Raw genomic sequence first — 19333 nt, forward strand, 5'->3', positions numbered from 1 at the left:
AGATGTTTGTTGTCTTACAAACGCCCCCTTCTGTTGACTCAGGGATCGAGACGTGGCTGCACGATCCGTTACAGCCATGCCTGTCATCTCGACTGCTAGTGATACGAGGCCGTTGGGATCCAGCACGGCGTTCCGTATTACGCTCCTGAACCCACCGATTCCATATTCTGCTAACAGTCATTGGATCTCGACCAACGCGAGCAGCAATGTCGCGATACGATAAACCGCAATTGCGATAGGCTACAATCCGACCTTTATCAAAGTCGGAAACGTGATGGTACGCATTTCTCCTCCTTACACGAGGCATCACAACAACGTTTCACCAGGCAACGCCGGTCAACTGCTGTTTGTGTCTGAGAAATCAGTTGGAAACTTTCCTCATGTCAGCACGTTGTAGGTGTCGCCACCGGCGCCAACCTTGTGTGAATGCTCTGAAAAGCGAATCATTTGCATATCACAGCATCTTCTTCCTGTCGGTTAAATTTCGCGTCTGTAACGCGTCATCTTCGTGGTGTAGCAATTTTAATGGCCAGTAGTGTATGTTCATTATCGATTGAGATTCGTAAAACTGAATATTGTGAAATATAGGGTGAAGAATAAAAGTCGCACTTGGCGGGCACCATGAGATTTCTCGTTCTAGTTCAAGGAATAGTGTATGTAGCAAATCTAGTCCCATGAATTAGGTTTAACTCTGTAATTGCATGCAGTGCTGCCAAGAAAGGGCACGGCCGACTTCCTTCCTCATCCTTCCCTAATCCGATGGGACCGATGACCTCGCTGTCTGGTCCCTTCCTCCAAATCAACAAACTACCCAGACCCAAGAGCAGGTGGCATGAACTCTGCGCTGTACTGCAGTCATCCCTTTAGCTGAGTGAGACGAGATATGCAGACTCGCGGTCATCGGAGTCGTGTTAGCGCCAAACTTTTTTTTTTCAGTTAAAACATCAAACTGTATCCAGTTTACACATACACAATGCGATTTGTTGAATATTTCGCGCTTTTTGCGATTTACATAAACGATTTGGTTCATGGTGTTGACAGAGGCATTAGACTGTTTGCCGATGATGCTGTAGTCTACAGGAAAGTAGTATCACACGAAAGTTGTGAACAAATCAATGAGGATTTGCAGGAAATAAATGCGTGGTGTAATGACTGGCAGTTATCTCTCAACATTAGTAAGTGTAACCTACTGCGTTTAACAAGGCGAAAATCCCCAATAATGTACGAGTACAAAATAAATGTCCAGTGTTTGGAAGCGGTAACATCCGTCAAGTATCTGGGTTTGACTATTCGAAATGATCTCAAATGGAATGATCAGATTACGCAATTAACGGGCAAGGCGAACTCTAGATTGCGGTTTATTGGTAGAATCCTGAAGCGATGCAGTCCTTCAACAAAGGAAATTGCTTACAACACGTCAGTTCTTCCAGTCTTAGAGTATTGTTCGTCTGTCTGCGACCCTTACCAGTTGGGTCTCATTCAAGAGATTGAGAAGGTCCAAAGCAGAGCGGCAAGATTCGTGACTGGTACATTTAGCCATAGCGAGAGCGTTACAAATTTCATAGAAAGTTTGAAGTGGGACACATTTGCAGGTAGACGACGGTCTAAACGGAAGGGGCTGCTCACTAAATTCCGAAATCCGATCTTCGCCGAAGATGTAGAGCATATATTATTACCACCAACTTTCATATCGCGCAATGATCACCATTCAAAGGTAAGGGAAATTAGAGCTCGTACTGAGGCGTTCACACAGTCGTTTTTCCCTCGTGCGATCCGCGAATGGAACGGTGGGGGGAGGGGAGGAATATGACTTTGGCGCGAATTATGCCCTCCGCCACACACGGCTTGGAGGCTAACGGAGTATATATGTAGAGGTAGATATTTGTTTCTGTTACTGTCACCTTCATTTAAACATTAAGCGCCGTGCTGCGTAGCCGCGAGGTCCAAGGTGCCTTGCCACGGTTCGCGCGGCTCCTCCCATCGGAGATTCAAGTCCTCCCTCGGGCATGGATGTGTGTTGACCTTAGCGTAAGCCAGTTCAAGTTAGATTAAGTAGCGTGTATGCCTAGGGATCGATGACCTCAGCAGTTCGGTCTCACAGGAACTTACCACAAATTAAATTAAAAATTAAACATTAAGACGTCATATGAATTTCTTGCAGCCATAAACAAGCACTTTGTTTCGTCCTTGACTCGAGTAAAGCCTGTAGGAAACAATAGCGGCTACAGTAACATCGTCTGTATCCACTGAGGTACAAACACTCAATAGGTAGGCTGCACTAGACAGCACATCACGCTACGCACAATAATTCCATTCTGTACGTTAGACGTCAAGGCTTATTTTCACACAAACGGCATGTACACGTGCGAGCACTGTTCACTTTACAGAAGATGTTCAAAGCGACCACTTGCGTTGGCAAACATTTCACAACTCGCTGCATCATACTTTTCTGGACCTTACGCAACACAACTTGGAAGTAGGTTGTTTAGGTTTATATGTTGGTAACGCCACATGGTGCTCTGTATGAAAATCGCTGACTGCGCTGTGTGCAGTCCGTGGCTGGTTGGACTCACTGTTGGAATATTCGCTTGTGTAGTGTTGCGCACTTGGATGTGAACAGCGCGTAGCGTTGGGCACTTGGAGGTGAGCCACCAGCAGTGGCGGATGTGAAGAGAGAGGTGCCAGAGTTTTGAGAATTTACTATAAGCGGAAGATGTGACGGAAGATGGACGTCATGAATTGAAATATATATATATATATATATATATATATATATATATATATATATATATATATATATATATATATATGGTGACTTTTGAACACTATTAAGGTAAATTCATTGTTTTGTTCTCTGTCAAAATCTCATTTGCTATGCCTATCAGTAGTTAGTGCCTTCAGTAGTTAGAATCTTTTATTTACCTGGCAGTTTTGGCGCTCGCTGTATTGCAATAGTTCGAGTACCGAAGATTTTTGTGAGGTAAGTTATTCATGAAAGGTAAAGGTTATTGTTAGTCAGGGCCATTCTTTTGAAGGTATTATTGAAAGACAGATTGCGTTGCGCTAAAAAATATTGTGTGTCAGTTTAGTGATGACCAAAATAAGAAAAGAGAAAACTGAGTACGTTAAGTTTTGCTCAGCTGTTTGAAATTCAAATAACGTAAGAGTTTTTCCAGCACTGTCATTCGTAATTTCCAAAGGGGACGTTACTACCTGCATCCACTATCTCGAAGCAGCATGAACGCGAGCTATTAGGTCGTGTACATACATGGGTGGAGTAAAATAAACTTGTTCCTTTAAGTGTCCCCACAAATAAAAATCTAGTGGATTAAGGTTCGGCGAACATGGAGACCATAACATTGGATCTAGACGACCAATTCGTTTTACTGGAGACGCTTCATTTAAATAATTATGCACATTCATTACAATGTGCGAAAGTGCACCACCTTGCTGAAACCATAGCTGTCACCGAATACCAAGTGGAACGTTTTCGTATGCGTCAGGCAAAGTAGTGCAAAGAAACGTATGGTACGGGAGTGCATTAAAATTGTCTGGCAATAGGCGAGGGCCAAAAGCACTCCTCCCACTGTTCCAGCCAACAGGTTTATGTTAAACCGTGCCTGGCTCTTGCGAAGGTTGAAAATATCGTCACGAGTGAGGCTACATTCGTCAGTCCATACCACGTTATTTATAAAATGTTTATTATCTTCCACTCGGTGCAAAAGCCATTCACAAAACTGTACTCTTCGACGTGGCCTTCTGGCCGCTGCCGCTGGTGTTGAGATAATGCGTAGTGGTATGAATGTAGTTCTTCCCCGGCGGGTCAGGGATTTTCTCTGCCTCGTGATGACTGGGTGTTGTGTGATGTCCTTAGGTTAGTTAGGTTTAAGTAGTTCTAAGTTCTAGGGGACTGGTGACCATAGATGTTAAGTCCCATAGTGCTCAGAGCCATTTGAACCATTTTATATTTTTTGTAGTTCTTCATCGTATAACATTTCAGTAACCAGTCTTTGAAATACCTGTAACTGCTTTGCAATATTGTGGGTACTTTATCGAGTTGATTGGTGAGCGGTTTCAAGAATCGTGTCCTCTATGGAGTACGACTAGCATTTGGACGACCTCTATCCATTATTTGTGGACGAAGATACGTATTCCTCGTTTGTATACTCGACCGGGAAGCCGCCATACATGAACTTGACAAGACCAGTTACGTTTGTGCCCTACACGGATTGTAGACACATGTTGTTGTTGTTGTTGTGGTCTTCAGTCCTGAGACTGGTTTCATGCAGTTCTCCATGCTACTCTATCCTGTGCAAGCTTCTTCATCTCCCAGTACTTACTGCAACCTACATCCTTCTGAATCTGCTTAGTGTATTCATCTCTTGGTCTCCATCTACGATTTTTACCCTCCACGCTGCCCTCCAATGCTAAATTTGTGATCCCTTGATGCCTCAGAACATGTCCTACCAACCGGTCCCTTCTTCTTGTCAAGTTGGGCCACAAACTCCTTCCATATTCTATTCAGTACCTCCTCATTAGTTACGTGATATACCCATCTAATCTTCAGCATTCTTCTGTAGCACCACATTTCGAAAGCTTCTATTCTCTTCTTGTCCAAACTATTTATCGTCCATGTTTCACTTCCGTACATGGCTACAGTCCATACAAATACTTTCAGAAACGACTTCCTGACACTTAAATCTGTACTCGCTGTTAACAAATGTCTCTTCTTCAGAAACGCTTTCCTTGCCGTTGCCAGTCTACATTTTATATCCTCTCTACTTCGACCATCATCAGTTATTTTGCTCTCCAATGTAGACACATACACGTAGTTTAATGTATCCCATTGTCATGTAATAGGCTAGTGTCATGTGACAAAATGACAAAACGACGAGAACTAGGGAACGGACGTCTAAAAAATAAAAACTAAGAAAAAAAATGACGAGAATTCGAACCACAGCTTTTAGAAATAATGAGTCTGTGAACGAGACACTGTCTGCTAAGTCATCCAAATGCGCCTAATATAAGCTATCCCCCCACAAAGATATTTAAAAATATTCGCCGAGAATGGGATCCGAACCCATGCGTGCAGAGCATATTGGATGAGCATTCCAACACCTGAACCACTCGGCCACTTTTTTGCGGCGCTTTTTTTGGGTCAGTTGCGTTTTTTTTTGCGTTTTATCCCAAGTCTTATTGGCCTGTATCCCACCTCTGACAGCAAATTTAGTGGCAGTTTCTGCCACTGAATGTAACAGCAACACCAAATGTAGTGGGAAGAGGTAAAAGGCACCATACTAAGACTCGCCCGAGCTTTCCAAGTGAGTTATTGTTTCCAACTACAGTGCTCCCGTTCCTCTCGGTCTGCGTCACTGGGTCCCACAATACTGAGGACACCACTTCACTGTCTGCGAAACAGCTTGGCGCGGAATGGCTGCCTCAGCGACCGTGCATGCACTGCTGTGTGTTGGTCTTGTACAGCAGCGGAGTTGCGGCGTCGTCAGGGAGCCGGCAGTTGCACTGGTACGCTTGCGCCCCATCTGCTGCTGTGTGTACCTGGTGGTGTGACACGCCCCGCCTTCCAGGAGAGCTGCCTCACTTGAAAGAATCTCGTTAGAAACCCGCACCTATTTATATGCGGCTGTGCGCCTCTGTTGTGCCATACGCACCGCTTCACGTCACTAACTCATAACACGCTAGGTTGGCCACTGGGCTCCTTGTGCCTGTGATTTGTGACATGCAAAACCGCTATGTACACTCTTTCAGCAATTTGACAGCCCTGTGGCCTCTATTCTGCTTTGCAACTGTTGCTATGAGTAACTCACTGCAATCTGGCCCGCATCCGGCTGTAACTTGTGCTCAGAATATTGCACAAAACTAACTTTCCCTATCCCAAACGGTGGTGCCGCTACACTATGAACAATGACTTAAATCGTTAATGAAATTCATTAAAGTTAGCAGACAGTGAAACTAATTTTTTCCAGTCTGAAAGTTCAGACTGTATCTAAACAATTAAGTCATTAATCCAAATATGAATAACAATAATATTATGGTAACTGAAATTTTGGAGCTAATATTCACAATAACTATACAAGATCGTATGAATTGCTGAATTTGAATCCTTTTCTTTATATTTAAGTACAATGATTTAGTTTTCGACTTATTGTGATTATATGTAGCGATGTGTCAGTTGCCGAATGCCAGCATTGCAATAATGATGTGTTGCTCATTTGAAAGTATTAATATTTCAATGAATGACATGGAATAATAGTTGGGGCAGCGGGGGATTAGCCGAGCGGTCTTAGGCGCTGCAGTCATGGACTGTGCGGCTGGTCCCGGCGGAGGTTCGAGTCCTCCCTCGGGCATGGGTGTGTTTGTTTGTCCTTAGGATAGTTTAGGTTAAGTATTGTGTAAGCTTAGGGACTGATACCTTAGCAGTTAAGTCCCATAAGGTTTCACACACATTTGAACATTTTTTCAATAATAGTTGGGAATTTAAAAAATATTTGCATATTAGAATAATAACACTTTTACAACGAGGTGACAAGAATCATACGATACCTCCTCATATCGTGTTGCACCTCCTTTTGCCCAGCATAGTGCAGTAACTCGATGCCATTAGGACTTAACATGTCCTTGGAACCCCCCTGCAGAAATGTCGAAGCACACTGTCTCTATAGCCGTCCATGATTGCGAAAGTGTTACCCATACAGTATTTTGTGCACGGACTGACCTTCCGGTTATGTCCCATAAACGTTCACTGAGAATCATGTCGGGGGAAATGGGTGGCCAAATCATTCACTCGAATTGTCCACAACAATTACGGCTCAGTAGCATGGCGCAATGCCATACATAAAAATTCCGTCCCTCTTTGAGAACATCAAGTCCCTTAATGGCTGCAAATTGTCTCCAACTAGCCGAACATAACCATTTCCAGTCAATGATTGGTTCAGTTGGACCAAACGACGCAGTCCATTCCATGCAAACACAGCCCACACCATTATAGAGCCACCACGAGCTCGCACAGTGCCTTGTTGATACCTTGGGTCCATGGCTTCGTTGGATCCCCGGCGTACTCGAGCCCTACCATTAGCTGTTACAAAAGAAATCGGGAGTCATCTGATCAGACCACGGTGTTCCGGTCGTCCACGATCCAACCGATATGGTCATGAACCCAGGAGAGGTGCTGCAGGACATGATGTGTTGTTAGAAAAGGCACTCGCGTCGGTCATCTGCTGCCGCAGCCCATTAACGCCAAATTTGGCCGTACTGGCCTAACGGATATGTTCGTCGTACGTCCCACATTGATTTCTGCGGCTATTTCACTCAGTGTTGCTTGTCAGTCAGCACTGACAACTCCGCGTAAACGCTGCTGCTCTCGGTCGTTAATTGAACGTCATCGGCCTCTGCGTTGACCATGGTGAGAAGTAAAGCCTGATATTTGTTATTCTCGGCACAATCTTGAAACTCTGGATCTCGGAATATAAAATTCCCTAACAATTTCCGAAATCGACTGTCCTATGCGTTTAGCTCCCGCTACTATTCCGCGTCCAAAGTCCGCTAATTCTCGTAGTGCGGCTATAATGACGCCGTTAATCTATTTCGGAAAGCTTTTCACATGAATCACCCGAGTACAAATGACAGCTTCGCCGAAGCAGAGCCCTTTTATACCTGGAGTACGCGATACTACCGCCATCTGTATGGGAGCATATCGCTGTCCCTTGACTTCTGTTACGCCAGTGTACTGAGGTGAGGCATTATTATTACCTTACTGCATTCAACATTTATTGAATCATTTACTATTCTATCAATTACTGTATTCTTTTACTTTAAACTTATTGTTCTGACATCTGATATAATAGGCCTTACGATTCCGCAAGTAAAAAACTTGCTTCTGCACGAGCAGTGACTGGCGTCGTAATTGATTGTTACCTGAATTCAAAAATAATTGTAACTGATTAGTTCAGAGGCAAATTCCAGGGACCTTTTTTTTTTTTTTTTTTTTTTTTTGTCGTCAGTCTACTGACTGTTTGATGCGGCCCGCCACGAATTCCTTTCCTGTGCTAACCTCTTCATCTCAGAGTAGCACTTGCAACCTACGTCCTCAATTATTTGCTTGACGTATTCCAATCTCTGTCTTCCTCTACAGTTTTTGCCCTCTACAGCTCCCTCTAGTACCATGGAAGTCATTCCCTCATGTCTTAGCAGATGTCCTATCATCCTGACACTTCTCCTTATCAGTGTTTTCCACATATTCCTTTCCTCTCCGATTCTGCGTAGTACCTCCTCATTCCTTACCTTATCAGCCCACCTAATTTTCAACATTCGTCTATAGCACCACATCTCAAATGCTTCGATCCTCTTCTGTTCCGGTTTTCCCACAGTCCATGTTTCACTACCATACAATGCTGTACTCCAGACGTACATCCTCAGAAATTTCTTCCTCAAATTAAGGCCGGTATTTGATACTAGTAAACTTCTCTTGGCCAGAAATGCCTTTTTTGCCATAGCAAGTCTGCTTTTGATGTCCTCCTTGCTCCGTCCGTCATTGGTTATTTTACTGCCTAAGTAGCAGAATTCCTTAACTTCATTGACTTCGTGACCATCAATCCTGATGTTAAGTTTCTCACTATTCTCATTTCTACTACTTCTCATTACCTTCGTCTTTCTCCGATTTACTCTCAAACCATACTGTGTACTCATTAGACTGTTCATTCCGTTCAGTAGATCACCGAGCGAGGTGGCGCAGTGGTTAGCACACTGGACTCGCATTCGAGAGGACGACGGTTCAATCCCGTCTCCAGCCATCCTGATTTAGGTTTTCCGTGATTTCCCTAAATCGTTTCAGGTAAATGCCGCGATGGTTCCTTTGAAAGGGCACGGCCGATTTCCTTCCCCATCCTTCCCTAACCCGAGCTTGCGCTCCGTCTCTAATGACCTCGTTGTCGACGGGACGTTAAAACAACACTAACCTAACCCCGTTCAGTAGATCATTTAATTCTTCTTCACTTTCACTCAGGATAGCAATGTCATCAGCGAATCGTATCATTGATATCCTTTCACCTTGTATTTTAATTCCACTCCTGAACCTTTCTTTTATTTCCATCATTGCTTCCTCGATGTACAGATTGAAGAGTAGGGGCGAAAGGCTACAGCCTTGTCTTACACCCTTCTTAATACGAGCACTTCGCTCTTGATCGTCCACTCTTATTATTCCCTCTTGGTTGTTGTACATATTGTATATGACCCGTCTCTCCCTATAGCTTACCCCTACTTTTTTCGGAATCTCGAACAGCTTGCACCATTTTATATTGTCGAACGCTTTTTCCAGGTCGACAAATCCTATGAAAGTGTCTTGATTTTTCTTTAGCCTTGCTTCCATTATTAGCTGTATCGTCAGAATTGCCTCTCTGGTCCCATTATTTTTCCTAAAGCCAAACTGATCGTCACCTAGCGCATTCTCAATTTTCTTTTCCATTCTTCTGTATATTATTCTTGTAAGCAGCTTCGATGCATGAGCTATTAAGCTGATATTATTCTTGTAAGCAGCTTCGATGCATGAGCTGTTAAGCTGATTGTGCGATAATTCTCGCACTTGTCAGCTCTTGCCGTCTTCGGAGTTGTGTGGATGATGCTTTTCCGAAAGTCAGATGGTATATCGCCAGACTCATATATTCTACACACCAACGTGAATAGTCGTTTTGTTGTCACTTCCCCCAATGATTTTAGAAATTCTGATGGAATGTTATCTGTACCTTCGGCCTTATTTGACCGTAAGTCCTCCAAAGCTCTTTTAAATTCCGATTCGAATACTGGATCCCCTATCTCTTCTAAATCGACTCCTGTTTCTTTTTCTATCACATCAGACAAATCTTCACCCTCATAGAGGCTTTCAATGTATTCTTTCCACCTATCTGCTCTCTCCTCTGCATTTAACAGTGGAATTCCCGTTGCACTCTAATTGTTACCACCGTTGCTTTTAATGTTACCAAAGTTTGTTTTGACTTTCCAGTATGCTGAGTCTGTCCTTCCGACAATCATATCTTTTTCGATGTCTTCACATTTTTCCTGCAGCCATTCCGTCTTAGCTTCCCTGCACTTCCTATTTATTTCATTCCTCAGCGACTTGTATTTCTGTATTCCTGATTTTCCCGGAACATGTTTGTACTTCCTCCTTTCATCAATCAACCGAAGTATTTCTTCTGTTACCCATGGTTTCTTCGCAGCTACCTTCTTTGTACCTATGTTTTCCTTCCCAACTTCTGCGATGGCCCTTTTTACAGATGTCCATTCCTCTTCAACTGTACTGCCTACTGCGCTATTCCTTATTGCCGTATCTATAGCGTTTGAGAACTTCAAACGTATCTCGTAATTCCTTAGTACTTCCGTATCCCACTTCTTTGCGTATTGATTCTTCCTGACTAATGTCTTGAATTTCAGTCTACTCTTCATCACTACTATATTGTGATCTGAGTCTATATCTGCTCCTGGGTACGCCTTACAATCCAGTATCTGATTTCGGAATCTCTGTCTGACCATGATGTAATCTAATTGAAATCTCCCCGTATCTCCCGGCCTTTTCCAAGTACACCTCCTCCTCTTGTGATTCTTGAACAGGGTATTCGCTATTACTAGCTGAAACTTGTTACAGAACTCAATTAGTCTTTCTCCTCTTTCATTCCTTGTCCCAAGCCCATATGCTCCTGTAACCTTTTCCTCTACTCCTTCCCCTACAACTGCATTCCAGTCGCTCATGAGTATTAGATTTTCGTCCCCCTTTACATACTGCATTACCCTTTCAATATCCTCATACACTTTCTCTATCTGTTCATGTTCAGCTTGCGACGTCGGCATGTATACCTGAACTATCGTTGTCGGTGTTGGTCTGCTGTCGATTCTGATTAGAACAACCCGGTCACTGAACTGTTCACAGTAACACACCCTCTGCCCTACCTTCCTATTCATAATGAATCCTACACTTGTTATACCATTTTCTGCTGCTGTTGATATTACCCGATACTCATCTGACCAGAAATCCTTGTCTTCCTTCCACTTCACTTCACTGACCCCTACTATATCTAGATTGAGCCTCTGCATTTCCCTTTTCAGATTTTCTAGTTTCCCTACCACGTTCAAGCTTCTGAAATTCCACGCCCCGACTCGTAGAACGTTATCCTTACGTTGATTATTCAGTCTTTTTCTCATGGTAACCTCCCCCTTGGCAGTCCCCTCCCGGAGATCCGAATGGGGGACTATTCCGGAATCTTTTGCCAATGGAGAGATCATCACGACACTTCTACAATTACAGGCCACATGTCCTGTGGATACACGTTACGTGTCTTTAATGCAGTGGTTTCCATTGCCTTCTGCATCCTCATGTCGTTGATCATTGCTGATTCTTCCGCCTTTAGGGGCAATTTCCCACCCCTAGGACAAGAGAGTGCCCTGAACCTCTATCCGCTCCTCCGCCCTCTTTGACAAGGCCGTTGGCAGAATGAGGCTGACTTCTTATGCCGGAAGTCTTCGGCCGCCAATGCTTGATTATTTATCAAAATTTAGGCAGTGGCGGGGATCGACGCCGGGACCGAAGACGTTTTGATTATGAATCAAAGACGCTACCCCTAGACCACGAGTTAGAACTGTATTCCAGGGATAGCGAACGTATTCTTTTATAATGCTATTAGTGTTTCATTGAAATACGAATATTAACGAACCATATCCCCAGCTAACCAATCTAAACCAAACCACTTCTTCGTTAGCCTTTATTAGAGTTTTGTTAAGACATTGTGATCAATTACGAGTCAGGTGAATTGTACACGCCAGCTAGTGTGACCGAGCGGTTTACCTGCACCAAGGCGGCCGGACGTGCCCCGTAAGGGGCCTCCCGACCAATCACGCCAAATGCTCATTTCCATTTCCACAGGACAGATTAACAATGTCATCAGCGAATCTTATCATTTAGCCGGCACGGTAGTTCAGCGTGTTCGGTCAGAGAGCTGGTTGGCCTCTGTAACAAAAAATTGAGTGAAAGGATCAACAACGAACTTGAACGGATGTCATGTGACGTCCGCAACGATCAAACACAACGATAAAAAAAAAAGCGCTCCTAGGCGCTTCAGTCTGGAACCGCGCTGCTGCCAAGGTCGCATGTTCGAATCCTCCCTCGGGCATGGATGTGTGTGATGTCCTTAGGTTAGTTAGTTTTAAGCAGGTCTAAGTTCTAGGGACTGATGACCTTAGATGTTGAGTCCCATAGTGCTCAGAGTCATTTGAATCATTTGATTTGTACACTTCCCTTTCCGTTTTGGGCAAAGTACTTCGGAAGTGGTACTCTACCGATTTATTATGTACACTCGATCACACTCCAGTTAATTCAGACGAACGAAGTGGAGGGATAACAAAATATACTACAGTAAACCGAAAAATGAACTCAATGAGGCAATAATAATAGATAAACTATGCGATTATAAGATTTTGTGCATACACTCGTAGAATAAACTCTTGGGCAATATTTCGACATCTTGCACAGCCCCTTGCTATTACATGATATCCAGTAACTCTCGATTGAGGCTGTAATAAGCATGTTGAATATCATTTTGGGAGATAACTGTACCTTTCCACTAGCACCTGCTGTCACAGTTGGAGTATGGAAGCTACCTGTAATAGACAGCGCAACAAATGTCACATCTGGAGGGTACCGACTGCGCGAGAAAAGATTTACTGTTTGCCCAGCTGCGCGAGAGCAGGTTCAGTTTACGTCAGCAAACAGGTCGACCGTACGGGATAGGTATGTTATGAACAGGCCTCCTGCGAGCGAGTGCTTTATTTGCTACTTGGTAACGTTTGCACCGAACTATTGGTAGCACTGTTATCATTAGTCTCTTTCTCCGAGGGTAAAAATGGTATGCTGAGTGTGCCAATTCCTACACCTCGTACGTGACTTTTAAGTTAGAAATGAGTAGTAACGTTCATGTTGAGCATATGAAAAGTGAAAGAGGCCATAAGGCGATCGTTGCTGAAAGAAATGATTTTCAGGACGATAGAGAAACACTACGTGGAGTAGCGTGGAGATGCACAATAAAAACATGTAAGTCACGCATTTACTTAACTGATTTCTCAACTCACATTTTGTTTACTAATGAATCAACTGATAACTTAAGCAGACATACATGTACGAGTAACTTCCAATAGCGTAAAACGGAAGACTGTTACTGAATTATGGGAGAAAAACCTTTAAAATTAATTCGTAAAGAAGCAGCTTCCAATGGATTAGATAATTCCAGTGAAGATGTTATTAATTTTAAAAAAATGTACTTATTGGGCCAGAAGGTCTATTTTGTCGCCATTACCGAAATCGTTAAATGAGGATGACTGTTTTGCAGGAACTGACTGTCTTAAGTGTAAAAAAAGAAAATATACTTCTCATCACCGACTCTAACTGTAATACCACGTGCTTTTCAACGGAAAGCAAATGAAGACTGCATTGCATAGCGACAAAAAATTTTGTTCAATGCACCTTCGACACTGCTGCAAATTTTCTTATCAGTTATTTATATTCAAGGTTTAATGGGCATTAAACCCGAAAGTCAATATGTTACACATGTTTTGCTGATTATTTGACAACGACCTTCATAGACTCAGAACGTGGGCTTCCTGTACTGTAAGTTCTAACAGAACAAACAACGCTTGTGAGCCATTTCACAGGACTTTCGGCCTTAATTTTCAGAGTGTACATCCACATATATATAACTGGCGTGTATTCAGGGAAAGCGACTGAAACACTACTTCGTTAACAATAACTGTTACGTAATTACAAGCCAAAAATTTGTTCAACAATATCTACATAAAACGCTTACATATTTCTTCGGGATACACAGAACTAGTGCGATTATTACGTTACATTGTTGATAGAGCATTGTGAGCCGAGCCGAAGCAATGCCCGTGTTACTTATAGGGCGAAGGGAAATATTTTCGTGGTATAAGTAATTTCGTGATAATTTTTTGCTTTCGTGCAGCGGACATCCCTATGCAAGTAGAAGGCTGGCCCGTGTTGTGGTAGTTCCATGCATACCGCCAGATGGCACCATATGTCTGTTTTTGTTACACCACACTTAAAATCAACAATACAAAACTTTTCGTTATTCTTCGTGCCATTTCGCGAAATGCTGTGGTGGTTATTGGATCGTCTGTGTATTTTTGATACTGCGTGCAAACTATTGAAAGTAAGCGATTTATTTTATGATATGTTATAGTCACATACAGTGAACGTAAAAATCCATTGCAATTACTCGTGCGGCTTAAGTTACGCCTGATAACGCTTAAGGGAACAGTGTATTTCTTAGCAAATTACACTCAACAGAATGGTGTCTTTGCATGCTCTCTTATTTTGCGCAATTGTATCAGTTGTAAGCGTGATATCAGCTGAGTGTACTAAAGCAAAGTTATTGCTAATAGTGTGTTTTACACGTCTGTGTTTCTAAATTTAATTTTTAACATATCACGAAATTACCTACCTACATTTGTTGCAGATCACATACAAGATGCCAAGGGAGCGTTCAAAATACCGCAGTTATACCATTCAGCAACTTCTAGCCGCTGCTTAATTAGCAAAAGTTAATAATGTGTCTATATACCAAGCTTCAAAGCAAATGGATGTTCCGTGGAGCACATTAAAAAACTACCTTAACAGAAATGTGAAAGACAGTCGAGATCCTGCTAAATTAGGAAGACCATTTGCTCTAACGCTAGATCTTGAGATAGAACTATACAACTACATTATAAGGATGCAAGAACTGGGTTTCGGGTTGACAGTTATGATGGTGAGAAAAGTGGCATACGAATTAGCGAAACGAGCTGGTCGTGGAAATTTCTTAAACCCCGAAAAAGGAAGCGCCAGCAAATGGTTGTGGTTGAGCTACAAGACGACGTACAATCTTACTTTGCCAACTCCTGAGAAACTTGCCGCTTACAGGGCTTCTATGGCAAATGAAGAGACGATTCTTGATTTCTTTTCCAAATTAAAGAGATTGGTGGAAGATTTAAAAAGTCAGAACTTGCCTGATCGATTGTGGAATTGCAACGAAACTGGTTTGTCCTATGTCGTGAAAGCAAATAAAGTCATTGCGTCAGTAGGAAGGCGATTGGTTTACAAGAGAATTTACGCAGATCGCGAAGAGTCGCATACACTTTTAGGTTGTATCTGTGCTAACGTAACAGGGATTCCACCTATAATTATATTCAAAGGAGTTCGGTGGAGCGATGACAGTCTTCCAAATTCATTAGTAAAACTCTGTCCGAAAGGCTGACTTAACAGTCATTTGTTTTTAGAAAGATTCAATTTTTTTGTGGGTGCCATCCCTCTTGATCGACCTGTCTTCCTCCTCACAAATTCTTACGCATCGCATATTAACCCTGATGTCATAGCAGTGGCTATGTTGGTGCCATCCCTCTTGATCGACCTGTCTTCCTCCTCCAAATTCTTACGCATCGCATATTAACCCTGATGTCATAGCAGTGGCTAATCCCAATCCAATTTTCTTGTTGACAATCCCTGCCCACAGTCGCATCTGCTGCAGCCACTTGATGTGGGTGAGTATAAATCACTGAAGGCTCACTGGGCCAAAAAGACTGCACCAGTACATGAAAGAAAATCCGGCTGATAAGCCAAACAGAAGAAGCTTTCACACAATTTTAATTCCAGCATTTATTCAGCATTTTTGTGCGAAGAATATCCAAAACGCCTTCAGAAAAGCTGGAATTTATCCCTTCAACAGAAATGCTATTTCTGGAGAGGCTGTTGATCATTCACAGATAACAAATAAGCCTGTTCAACGCACACAATGTAGAGCTATGGCACAAGACATGGAAAACGATCTGTTGATCTGTTAGCACTGCCAACAGCAGCGATAAAATCCAACAGGCCTACTGTGAATAAAAAAAAATAAAAATAAAAAAGATTCAGGATCGTAGTGTCTCAACAAAGAATTGCAACTAAAAGCCTCTACATCGAAATCAGAGGTCACAAAAACCACACCCAAAAAAGACAAGAGAATCTTTGTGGTACATGCCATAAATCTTACTCAAGTGAAGTTCGCAAAAAGAATGGAGCTAAATGGATACAATGCTCGTTTTGCTTAACACCATACCATGTGCTCTGCCAGCATTCCGGCGCAGAGGAGGACGTTTGTATGTGTGACAACTGTTCGAGAATTCAGACATCGCAAGCAACTATGCCTAGCTGCATGTTATAACAACAATGAAGACTATTTTCACCTGCATGTCCATTTGTATTGCCAGTTTGCAAAAAAAAAATTCAATAAATTCGTTATGAAAATACCGAATTACGATTTATCACTAAATTAGATACTATTATCACAAGATTACCTACCTATGTCACGAAATTACACAGTTTTTTTCGTTTGGAAGATGCCAAAATATTTATTCAGTAGTATTATTTAAATAAGAAATACAGTCTAAAGCCGTTGTATTAAGTCCGATTCCTAACAGGCAGGTATTGATAAAAGATTAATTTCATAAACATCAGACATAATTAGCAAAATAATAAATTTATCACCAATATATCTCCCTTTACAATAGTTGAGCAGCGAGAGAATTGCGCGCGCAGTTTTGTCAGCTATGCGCCGTGTGAGCGTTTTTCTGCCGCAACCGAAGCTGGCTTTGGGCACAGAGACACTTGAGTGTGCTCCTCTTTTGGCCCACGGACCGTGGGCTTGTTTTTCGGTCACACGCGACACTAGCTTCGGGACGAGTGTATAACATATGTAAGGTGGCAGAAAAAATGAAGGTCAGATTCGCACCTTCCATGAGAGCTTTATACCACGCAGCAGGAAGGTGAACATGCCACCTAACTTAATTCAGCGGTAATGAGCAAATTTGCCTAGCAGTATGTAATGCAAAAAGAGATGACACTCAATTGACGGTAATTACACACCATTCCTATAATGCATGTTTGAGCGGAAGGAGAAACAAGCAGCGAGAGGTGTTTTAGTTTGAAATTCAGATGGACGACGCAGAGGCAAGGCTGCGCCACAGGGGGTACTACGGAAACCACTTAAAGAGGTGTCCCAGGCAGAAAGTCAATGACTGACCAGGTGACTCCGACGGGGAGAGCGAGTATAACGGCCTGTCTAAGGGAGGACAGGAAAGAAAGCTTTTAGAAAACTGCATTTAGGAATTCCAAATGGATACGAAACAAGACCAGTGTCACGTGTCTAGCGAGTGGTACACACGTGAGAGAGTCAATGTGCGCATTTAGGCGTCCCGAATGGGCACAAAACGTCCGATTGGCGGAAACGCGCTAGGAAGGACAAAAGAGCCAAAGTTTCGACGCAATTCAATGGTAGGACCCTTGCCATTGGTAGGGAGAGTTTCCACAAAATAAGAGGAACGCTTCTATTGGTCTAAAAAAGCCTTGACGTGAAGAACGAAAGAACCCAGGTGGGGAGACAGTTCGGCTATGAATAAGACAAGACGGAAATTTTTGTGGACTCTTCTCTGAACTGGTGCCAAGTGCAGAATGGAGCGCATAACGCTCTGTACGATGCAGAGGAGAAATTTGTGTGAACACTGCGTTCACATCGGTTGATATCCAGCCAGAAATATGCTGCAGCATCGTTTAGCTCCACCTGTGGAGAAACGAACCAGCCAATTAGTCAATTGTTCTTGCGAAAACTGAGAGAGCATTATAATATGCACACTGCTGCAACCATGCGCGTGTATATCGCTACATTCTATGGCTAGGGATGAGTACACGTTCTCTTGCATAACGAGAAACATGGGGAAAATTTCTGCTGGAAAATTCAGCAGATGTGTAATTAGTTTTATAGGAGTTTCAGCGGAAGAGAGCGCCCTAGCATACAGCAGCTCATCGCAGCTTAAGGTAAATACCGCGTGCAGAGGCGTAAACTTGTTGGTTCACCATCTTGCATCCACTTGAAACTCAAGCGACCTTAGGTTATCTTTTGCTCAATTTGTCACATAACTAACCATCCACCGTAGACTTGATTGTCATCCTAAAAATAGTACCGAACTTTGAACCGGAATCGGACGATTTTCGTGGCACTGACCAACATCATAACGTAAGTGTACGAACAATTTTGTAAAGAAACTTCTAGTTAAAATTTGATATTGTTGTGTTTAGGATAATTTAAGCTTCTGGGAGATAATATTTAACATTGTTGTGTGTAGGATTATTTCACTTTTTGATGTTGACAAGATGTGTTATCCTGACAACAGTTTTTTTTTTGTTGTTGTCACATTGAAAACTGTATAAAAGCGTGTATTTTTGTACTAATATTGCGACATTAAACATGTCATGTCAACTTACACAGTTGTCTTCAGTCATAGAATAAGTAAACCACAAATATTACACATTACACACAGAATAATGGAATATATCAATGATAGTAAAATATTGTAATGCTTAGTTTGCGAGTTTACAGGATCTGTAAGACAGTGTGTCGAAGTGCCAGGGTTCCATGTAGCATCTAGTAATATAACACTGCGCCGATTGAAATCCATCTCCAATTGACGGAAGTGTATGGTGAGTCATGCATGGATGTCAAAAATGTTCGTAAGTGGTGTAGAGAATTTGCAGCTGGTCGGACCGAAATTCACGACGAACAAAGGAGCGGGAGACCGTCAGTTTGTGAGGAGAGAGTGTTGAAGGTTGAGCAAAGCATGCGCGAAGATCGGCGGATCACCCTGGATGATCTCTGCACGTTGGTTCCTGGGGTTTCCCGAAGCACCGCTCACAGAATTTTAACGGAAACATTGAACTACCGGAAGGTGTGCGCAAGATGGGTGCCACGCATGCTGACTGAAGACCACATGCGGCAACGAGTTGATGCTTCCCTCTCATTTCTTCACCGCCTTCAGCCGAGCAGGACAACTTTCTGGACTGGTTAAAAAAATGGCTCTGAGCACTATGGGACTCAACTGCTGAGGTCATTAGTCCCCTAGAACTTAGAACTAGTTAAACCTAACTAACCTAAGGACATCACAAACATCCATGCCCGAGGCAGGATTCGAACCTGCGACCGTAGCGGTCCTGCGGTTCCAGACTGCAGCGCCTTTAACCGCACGGCCACTTCGGCCGGCACTGGTTAAAAGAACATTTGGCCGGAAAGCGATTCAGCTACGACGACGAAGTGAAAGAAGAGGTTCTTAACTTTCTGAACCGCATGGCGGCGAGCTGATATGACATGGGCATACAAAAACTGCCACAGCGTCTACAAAAATTCATCGACAGTATTGGTGATAATGTCGAAAAATAGTTAAATGTTCAAGCTGTAAACCAATGTAAACCATTATA

General features: G+C 42.8%; 1 protein-coding gene across 1 annotated transcript in view; it reads right to left on the minus strand.

The window, feature by feature from the left end:
* Positions 1–19333, minus strand: part of LOC124788514 — a 367862-nt gene that overhangs the window by 65606 nt on the left and 282923 nt on the right. The gene's annotated exons all lie outside the window — the stretch shown is intronic.

This window comes from Schistocerca piceifrons, chromosome 3, assembly GCF_021461385.2.
Source record: "Schistocerca piceifrons isolate TAMUIC-IGC-003096 chromosome 3, iqSchPice1.1, whole genome shotgun sequence".
In the NCBI taxonomy this organism is placed as follows: domain Eukaryota; kingdom Metazoa; phylum Arthropoda; class Insecta; order Orthoptera; family Acrididae; genus Schistocerca; species Schistocerca piceifrons.